This window comes from Lolium perenne, chromosome 4, assembly GCF_019359855.2.
Source record: "Lolium perenne isolate Kyuss_39 chromosome 4, Kyuss_2.0, whole genome shotgun sequence".
In the NCBI taxonomy this organism is placed as follows: Eukaryota; Viridiplantae; Streptophyta; class Magnoliopsida; order Poales; family Poaceae; genus Lolium; species Lolium perenne.
Window position 1 is genome coordinate 269,313,685 of NC_067247.2, and position 10,128 is coordinate 269,323,812.

A 10,128-nucleotide genomic window follows, 5' to 3' on the forward strand; every position below is an offset into this window, starting at 1 on the left:
GCCGCCAAGGCCGGCCAAGAGCGGAGTGAGAACATGACTCACTAGGATGGGGCAGCGCTCCTCCTCGCCTCCATGGCCGGCCAGGAGAACTGCAACATATTGGGCTCCATGCATCCAGCAGAGATCCACCGCCGCACCTTTATTGAGGGAGATGGTGCTGGTCAATCTCCCGATTTGCTCCGACCAGAGGAGCGTCATCAGGATCACCACCAGCCCTAGATCGCCGAAGATCTGGCGGCGCCGACCTCCACCTCCACCTCAAGTACGGGGAGAACCCCCAAACGGCGGCATCTAGCCGCAAAACAACCGTAGGAACTACCTAAAACTAGACCTAGACTACTCTGGCACCTCACCACGACCAACTCCGGCCAGCTAGCCTGGCGGAGCGGCCAGAGGCGGCCCGGTCGAAGGGTGGAGACTGTCAAGACTACTGTAGAGGCCAGAGAGCGGTGGAGGCGGAAAGTTCAGACGCGCCAACTCACCTGGCCGTCTACACGTACGCAGTCTCTGGACGACTTGTTGGCGTACGTGGCGAACGCGTCACTAAGGGAACATTCAAAATACACCATGCATACTTCAGAACATTCAGCTAGAACGTTCGTGAGCACTCACGAATTCTTAGGTATTTGCTATGGGAGATAATAGAAAAACCCCCCATGGCAAAGTAGCTATATATCACAAAGACGTTTAAATAAGTTGTATCCATTATTCATGCAAATGATAGATAAATCTAGATATAAGATATTTGTATGGGATGTTCTAGATATATAATATGCTGTAAACATAGGGTCAGGATTTTTTACATGTGTCAAATATCTAACGGTCTTGTTATCCTATGGGCCATGGGGTGCCCTTCCCTCCCGTGTAACTAAGCAAGTAGCAAGACAAACAAATAAGGGATGGAGCAAACATGACTACGAGAAGTTGAGATGGTCATGAGGTTGCCACGCTGGAGTTAGATAGCCTCGATAAAACATTGTGTTTTGTACCAGTTTATTCTTACTTTATACATGAGCTCGGTGCTTGCATTTGAGAGATAATAAATCTTTTGCTACAGTTCCACCTTGATTAAATTACTTTTTCCTTGCCAGTTGAATTCGTTGTTCATCAGTTCACAAGTTATAATAGTCTAGCAAAAATGTGAAAAGGACTAGAGGGTATATATTTGTGCTATCTTAATTTTTTTATCTTGTTCAAATAATTATATACGACAATGGTGATTCCATCTTGCTATGCATATGCATAAGCTAGGAGAAATGAGGTCAATTACATTGATTGTAGAAATGAGTTCTTTTAGGGTAATCGTTACACAAGAGTTTCACTATAAGACTGACTCAACGTGTATATCCGCTGAGCAAGATGGACAATCGCCATAAAAATTATCCTCGATGCTCTATGGCTGACATAGAATTAAGGTCTTCTCGGAAGTATTTCCGCGACGCTTATGCTACCTCGACAATTAGCTATCCACCATGAAATATGTTCGGCTACACTTATGATTTGCACTGTGATTGATTAAATGTGGTCCATATATGTGATGAGATAGGTATACTCTAGCCCTGCGATGATTTGTCTTGGGTATGTATAACCTAACATGGCAAAACTCGTTCCTCCTATGGTCTATGGCAACACATAAATTCAGTTTTTTCAGATAGCAATTACATTCTCAACAACAACACTACCACAAATTTGGATGAAAATTTCATTCATTCAAATCATAATATAAGTTTTGATGTATCTTTTCTTTTGGGGGGGAGGGGGTGCTTTGAGAATCCTGTTGTTCAGCAGACACACACTAATCTGCCAAAGTAGCACTTCTTCGCGACTCAAGTAGATGCCACACTTTGTTTAGGAACTGTTTTCCTTCATTGTGGGGATGGTATGATAAGCTCGTCGTTCTCCATGTTATCCACTTCAGTCTTCATGGTGTATCTAAAGATAGATATATACCCGATTGATTGTAAGAACAGCAAAAGATGAAGAAACACATAATTAGGAGAAGAGAGGAAGAAGAACATATTTGCTGATCAGCAACACCGGTGGAGGATTCTAGCATGGCTTAGTACGTGCGAGGAAGACGGTATCCACATAAGGTATCATGGCATGACTTGAGACTGCATGCCATCTTCGTGGGGAGGCTAGGAGTATATGATCAGAAGAGAGGTGAGGTGGGAGGAGTGCCGCTAGGGATCCATTTCTATACTATGTCCATTTCATAAAACAAGAAATATATTTTAGCCAAAAGTTAATATCTCGTAATTTTAATTATTTTTTTAGACGACATGAACATCTATGATACCAAATCAATATCAATAGATAGATCATAGATCACATAATATATTTTCATAGTGTATTGACTAAATATTTTAGATGTTTGTATTCTTATCTAGTAAATATTTACAAAAATATATGCCCTTGTTTTATAAAATGGAGGTAGTATATTATAATGGTTGGCCAGAGTGAGGTTTAATGTTTCTATGGGCCTTTGAAAAAATCCAACACAACTATGTATGCCATGGATAGGATCCATATTGGCTGGCCAGAGAGGTTTTGGATGCCGAGCAAATGTTGATTCTGCTCGCCGCGAAAGAGCTCGAGGATCGAAGGAAGAAGAGGCGTCCTAGATGCAAAGTCGGCCGACTTTGCTTTCCTTGGAAGAGCGTGTTTGGCCACAATATGCTTATGCACGATTATTTTACTGAGGTACCAACATATTGGGCTTATCTTTTTCCTCTACCGTATTGTGCATCTATTTCTTTTTGGGACTATAGCCAAAGCTTGCGACTGGCAAAGAATCGCTATTTTAAGCATAAGGGCATCTCCAGCGACGCGACGCATTTTAGCGTCCGCGCGCGTCCGTTTGGGTCGGTCTTTTTGGTCGAAATCGACCGCGCGTCCGTTTGCGTCGGGGGTGGCTCCAGCGGCACGATGCATTTTTTTTTAGGACGGATCATTTTTTTAAACATGAAACATAATTTACATACTTAAAACATTAAAAAAAAACCCTAAACGCCTACTGCTGCTCATCGTCGCTGTGCTGCTCCTCGTTGCTGTCGACCAGGATGAGCTCCGGTATGACCCACGGCCAGTTGCCATCCGGGGGAGCGTACGCCGGGCGCGCCGCCGGTGCTCGAGGTTGAGGAGGCTGCTGCTGTGGCGGTGGTGGAGGCGCCCAGGGCTGCGGCTGTGACGGCGGTTGAGGCGCCTAGTAAGGCTGTGGCGGCGGTGGAGGAGGCGCCCATGGATAAGTCTGTGGCGGCGGTGGAGGAGGCGCCGCCGACTCCAGGAGCGCCTGTCGAAGTGCTTCATCCGCCGACAGGCCCGGCGGCATGACGGCGGTGGCGTAGCGGGGCAGCGGCGGCTGCACAGGCGCGTCGTACTCGGAGACGAGGACGGCGACCTTCGCCATCTCGTCGTCTGTCATGTTCTCCGGGAAGTCGAAGTTCCGGCCCTCCGCCATGGCCTGCTGCCATTCGTGGAAGACGACAGTGACGTAGTCGTCACTGTCGTCCTTCACCTCCTCGCTATGGTACGCGAGCGCCTCGACGTAGTCGTCGTACGCGGTTTAGGCTTCGTCGTCGTCGTCGTCGTCGTCCTCGCGGTCGTCGGCGTCGTTGTGCTGCGTCTGCTGACGTCGCGTCGGCGCCTGCTGACGACGAGTCGGCGCCTACTATCGACGAGCCGGCGGTGTAGGGCCGAAGTGATAATCCCTGTCGCCCATGAAGACTGCCCTTCGTCTCCTGTCCGTCTCCGTGGATAGGTACGTACGCCAAAGCTCCGTGTCCATGGCGTACGCTGGATCGGCGCGGAGGTCCGCCGGCAGATACCGCCTCCTGCACCGAATCTCCGCGGTTCGCTCAGGCTCACGCGCAGGTACCGGAGGGATGGGCACCCAGCGGCAGCTGAGCCGCCAGCCGCCAGGCAGCTGCACGTCGGACCAGGCGTCGTCGCACGACATCCATTTGCCGTGCATGAGCCTCCCCACCGTGACGGCGAGCGGGATCTTCTTGGTGCCGCTGCCGGAGGCCTCGAAGTCGTTTTTCTTCCCCATGGCGCTGCGGCGGTGGTGGTGCGGGTGGAGGTGTGGTGTGGGCGAACGAGCGACGCGGCCGGTGCACTTTAAAGGGCAGCCGCGCGCGGGATACGATGCCATTGAAGGCGGCGCAGAAGCCCAGCCGCCGTCCGCCAGTGCGCGCGCAGAACAGGCAGCCGCGCCATTGATGGTGAAGACTGTGGCGCAGACGCGAAAGCGCTGACCGCCGAAGCGGTGCCCTCGGTGCAGACTCGCTGCCAGGCGGGCCCGATGGAGACGCGAGCGGACACTTTACGCGTCCGCGCAGCGTTCGCAGAGACGCAAACCTGACGCATATTTGGGCCAGGTTTGCGTCTCCGTGGACGGCCCGGTCACTTTGCGTCGCGCTGCTGGAGAGGATGCCAGACGCATTTTCGGTCAAAGCGGATGCAAATGGTTGCTCAGCGTCCGTTTACGTCGCGCGCCGCTGGAGATGCTGTGAGAGAAACACAGCCGGGTTGATTGGATTTTCCACGTATACGAGAGTCATCGCATATGTAATTTCGCCGATGAGTATCAAGGAGGAACTGAGGAAGTGACGCGCTCGCTCCAAAGCGACAGCGCGATGCCGGCGGGGGATACGTGGCTCCACGCGTCGCGCGAGGTGGGCGACGTCGGGAGTCTTCGGCAGCCCCAGTTGTCCAGAATCTCCAGCTCGCACGCCCCAAACCGACACCCAGAAGTAGAACTGGTCCGATTCTACAGGCTACTACTGGAAGTACCAGACACGAGCATGCAGTCCGTTTGCAGCAGCGCGACGGCGGCCGCGCGGCCACCGGTGCGTGTCGTCCCGCGCGCGCTCGCTCCGGGAAGCCTTGGATGGCGCCAAGCACGTCTTCCGTTGGGCGGCCCTGCTCGCGGTGGCACTCCCGCCACGGCTCTCCGCGCGCAGTGCGGCGACGGAGCGGAGCCGCCGGTAGAGGCGCGAAGCGACAGGAACGTGCTTTCCGATGGCATCCAAGAGCACGAGGATGAGGGCCTGGCGCCGGAGCAGCTGGAGCTGCTGGAGGACGAGGCGATGGGCGGGGAGGACGAGCTAGGGCCGGAGCGCCACGGACTACGACCGCCGCGCGCACATCTTCGAGGAGAGCTCGCGGGTGTTCGGGGACCTCAAGCACCGCCGCGACGGCGAAGGCGACGCGGACGGCGGCGTGAAGGTCGGCGCTGGAGCCGAGGGCCACGGCTGAAGCAGCACGCCACCGACATCACTATTTCAGAAGCGAGAAAGTCACTCCCGAAGCGACAGGAAAGTCCTAATCGTAACTCCCAAAGCGGAAAATGTTCTACGATCTGTGTGTACCCAGCACGTGTTATTCATGTATCTTACTAGGCCGATCGATCGCTGTATGGAGGTTCCTTTCACACCATCGATCTGGTAAAATGAGTGCGACACCGTGATTGGAAATGATCGGTGCGATGAACTGTGGAGTACATCCATCGAAGCAGCTCAATACTCTGAAGCACTGTACATGATACAGCAAGCACGCGGTTCCGCCACACAGTTGTGACTTGTGAGTCACAATCAGATGGCCTGCCTAAGAGCATCTCTCACAATCAGATGGCCTGCCTAAGAGCATCTCTAAAAGCATCTCTAGCAGTGTCCGTAAACACGCCCCCCACACGTGTTTACCATGGTCATAGATTAGAAACCGTAAAAGTGGAACTGAAAAACGAAATTAGGAGATGATCATAGTTTGACATGAAATAGATGCTCCGATTGAACATCGAAATTACATTGTTCGACAAATTGAAGCTACATTACTGGTACACTGGCAAGCGCTACCTAGCTAAAGCAAAATGCAGCCAGCATAGTGACCTATGGCGCGCGGTGGTGGCGCAGCTTGTCGGCGGCATACGGCGCCGACGCTGTCGTGGACGATCTTCACGCGTCGTCGGCGTCATGTGTGGCGGACGCGGGCCGCCTCGTATTCACGGACCTGGCGGACGGCGTCCGCCTCCTCTCGACGGAGGCGCGCGCGAGCCTCCGCCGCGCTGACGGCCCTGGTCTGCGCGAGGACCGCCTCCTCCTCGTCGCTGCCGTGGACGTAGTCCCCGACGGAGAAGGTCAGTGATCGCGCGGGGACGAGGTCGTGCTCGTCGCAGCTCTCCACGGCGGGGAGCAGCGGTGCGCGACTCGACTGGCCGGACGAGGAGCCCTCGCCGGCGTTGCCGTAGCATGCGAGCTTCCCTGGGGCATGCGCCCCCAGTTCGTCCACCGGCAGGCGCTACGCTTGCGCGCGTCCTCGCTCCGGTTCCATTTGCGCCGCTCCGCGTCGGTGCGGAAAACGGACGGACGCGGCGGCGAGTCGCCGCTGCCCTATCCGGCGGCAGGGCCATCGGAGCCTCCACGGGACGCCATCGCGCATCGGCGGGCGCTGGATCACTGCCTGGGGCGAGCTGGATTGCTCGCCGGAAACGGTGAGTGGCGGCGGCGGAGGGAGAGAAACGGCGGAGGGGAGTAGGGTTTACGAACCGAACTCCCCTCCGGGAACCCTTTTAATACGGGTCGTGCGGGAAATTTCTCGGGGCCCTGAACTTCTTTTACGGGCCAGCCCATGTTTTCGGGCTCCATTCTGCGACTAATTCTGCCCGAACCCGTAAATCCGCTGGAAAAGTTCAGTTCCGGCGGGATTTACGGGCTCTGTTAGAGCATCGAGCGGACACCCTGTAGGGGTTCGGTTCGGAGATGGGCCAGAACGGAGCCCGAACTCGCGACCTGGCCCGTAAAACGAGTTTGGGCCCCCGAGAAATCGAGCGGACGCCCTGTATTAAAAGGGGCCGCGGAGGGGAGTTCGGTTCGTAAACCCTACTCCCCTCCGCCGCTTTCACTCCCGCCGCCGCCTGCCTCCTCTTCGGCGAGTGATTCCACCTCCTCCGACGCCGCTCCGCCGCTTCGGCCACCACCCCTCCATCTGAAATGGGGCGTTTAATACGCGTGGGTAGGGGAGGTGGCCGAATCGGCGGCGGAACAGCACCTCGGCGTCCGCCGGGTGTACGGGCGGAGGCGGAGCGCGCTAGGCGGTCACGCTCCGACGACGCATGGAAGCGGGCCGGCCAGAAGTGGCCGGAACTTATGGCGCGCCATCAAGCGCGCGAAGCGGCGGCTGAGGAAGGAGAAGCGGAGGCGCCCCCCGCTGCCGGCTCGTGCAGCCCGCCGCTGCCGGCGCTGCCCCCGCTCGGCGACGATGACGACGCCGACGGGCCGCCTCTAGCATGCGGGAGCACCTCCGAGGCGGCGGCCTTCGAGGTGGCGGCGCTCATCGTCGCCTAGGAATCGACTGCGACCAAAAACCCTCCGCCTGCGTAATGAAGCGCCTCGGTGACAGTATAGTCACTCCGGGGACTAAGTCTAGTCTAAATTAGGCCCTAGTATCGAATGTAGGTCGAAGATGCATGTATTTTGGCTGCAAATCAAGTTCAATCTCGAGTTTCAATTTCCCGCGACGTTTGATTTCCCCGTTTTCGGTTCACAAGTTCGGTTTCTGTTCTGCACCATGACTAAATCCAACAAAGAGCTCTTTCTCGAAAACTTCCAATAATAATTATTTCGGATTGCATTGTGGGTTCCTCCGAATAAGGAGAATCCCCTCTATTAGAGTATGCTGCTAATTGCAGTGTGCACACGGTATTCTTTAGTAAAAGGCGAAAGAATAGTTCGCTCTGTGCCCGCTGCGCAGCTGCTTGCTCTTTCAGTGCTGGCCTTGGCCTTCTTAATATACCACTCGCTCCAAGCGCTCCAGCATCAAGCAGCGATGTGGGACTAATCCATCCCTGGTAGTTATCTCTTGCCGGCAGCCGCGTGTTTGAGCTTAGCAAAAGATTGAGAAAGCCGCGGCATGGTAAATCCATTGGGCTTGTGGGCCGAGTGATACTTCCCGGAGCATGGAAAAATGCTCACGAGCCTGTTTGAACATGGTCTCCCCAGATGCTTCTCCTCGCTCGGCCACAGCCCACAGGTGCATCAACTGAATCGAAGCTTCGTTTGGCTGTTTGTGTGATTGTGTCAGTTCCACCATGACATTCATCTTTGCCTCTCGTATGTTAGTATGATAGAGGACCAACCAGAAGAGAACCAATCAAGGAGAGACCGGGAGAAGGGACTCAACGAGAAGGAGAAACATTACACCATCACCATGCATACGTTCGTGAGCACTCACCAATTCTTAGATATTGGCTATGGAAGATAATAGAAAATTCCTCCATGCCAAAGTAGCTATATATGATAAAGACTCTTAAATAAATTTTAGCCATGATTCATGCAAATGGTAGATAAATCTAGATATAATATATTTGGAGGGAATTTTCTAGATGTATAATATGTTGTAAACATAGGGTCAGGATATTTTACGTGTGTCAAATATCCAACGACCTCGTTATCCTATGAGTACGAGCCATGGGGTGCCCTTCCCACCCGTGTAACTAAGCATAGACAAATAAACAAGGAACGGAGCAATCATGAGTAAGAGAAGTTGAAATGGTCATGATGTTGTCACACTGGAGTTAGATAGCCTCGATAAAACATTGTGATTTGTACCAAGTTTATTCTTATTTTATACGGATTAGTTTATACATGAGATCAGTGCTTGCATTTGAGAGAAGATAAATCTTTTTCCACCTTGATTAAATTAATTTGCCTTCGCCAATTGACTCATCGTTCATCATTCACATTCTATAATCGTCGAGCAAAAATGTGTAAAGGACTAGAGGGCATATATTTGTGCTATCTTAGTTTGTTGTTCAAATAATTATGTATAACAATGGTGATTCCATTTTACCATGCATATACAGACTAGGAGAAATGAGGTCAATTACATTGATTGTAGAAATGATTTCTTTTAGGGTAATTAACAGAGCCACTATGATACTTGTTGTTAGTCATTCCGCACCGAGGAGACAGTTGAAATAAATGTGATCACTACAGAAGTAGAGAATGTATACATTATTTGTATTTACCTTAGATCCGATGTCGGTATAGTTGATTTAACAACTCTAGTTTCATGATCTAACATGGGGAAGAGGTAGATTGATGTTTTGTTCTTGTGTTGGTTGGTCTTGATTTTTGTCTAGTCCATGTATAAGCGTAATGGTTATACAAAGATTGGTTATATAATGTGTATTTATTCTCCTTGTAACAACTCTGCGCTTATATATGGCAGCATGCAACGAAGGGCATCTAGGAAACTTCGCAGTCTGATATTGATTTTATTCATAGAGCTTATTAGAATGTTGGAAGCTTCTTACTTAGTACTGTTCTTGTACTATGGTGCTTTGATTTTTATTTTAGGACAAGGAAAACTCGCCTGATCTATCGGCAAAGTCAGCACTATCGGCGGTGCCGCTTCGGTATATGCCAGTATCTAATAGGTACTGCCAAATTTGGAAGAAGAACATGATGATATGGCCAATTGTTGTCCACTCTCGTCCTGAATAGGGTGTGTGAGCTCATCAAGAATGGGTTCGAATGCATAAGGAATTTCAGGATGAAGGACCTTAAAGCTCTTGCATAGGCTATTCTCAAGTTCTCTGGGCACAAAGTTCACCCGGAGCAGACATACAACCATCTGAGGCATTGCAAAGCAAGGTGGGTTCATTTTTTCAAGGTCAAAAGGCTTGAGGATGTGCAGTGGGTTGAGCCGTTGAAGACACAACATCTATCACGATGGATGATGATATGTACTTTGCCCACATTAAGATTGGATCAATGTAGCACATCTTTTAGTTCAAGTAGTAGCTAGCATATGACAAAGAACTAACACACTTCTTGTTTGTAGAATAAACTGGAGGACTGATTTCATCAAAACGCATATAGAATATGGTTAGATGAAGATCATCTTCGCTGGCCATGTTCCAGCAGCGACCATCCCTCCGACTACAATCCATCGCGCTCTCGGCCACCTCATGGAGCACAAGTCACATGCCACTAGGTATCTTACAATGAGCGTTGGGAGCATGATGAGCTGGTTTAGTGCCTTCCTGAGTAAGTATTACCTTTGAGGAGCCTGCACATGGGGTGCTTGTTTTGATGCTTGTTCTGGTGATGATGATCATGTATCTTT

The 10,128-nt window shown here is 51.6% G+C and overlaps 1 non-coding gene across 1 annotated transcript; it reads right to left on the reverse strand.

Moving 5' to 3' along the window:
* Positions 1-7,636: 7,636 nt before the first annotated feature.
* LOC127297856 (U5 spliceosomal RNA) lies at positions 7,637-7,751 on the reverse strand. The gene has a single exon (XR_007849538.1). It is a non-coding gene; the product is annotated as a U5 spliceosomal RNA (small nuclear RNA).
* Positions 7,752-10,128: the final 2,377 nt, after the last annotated feature.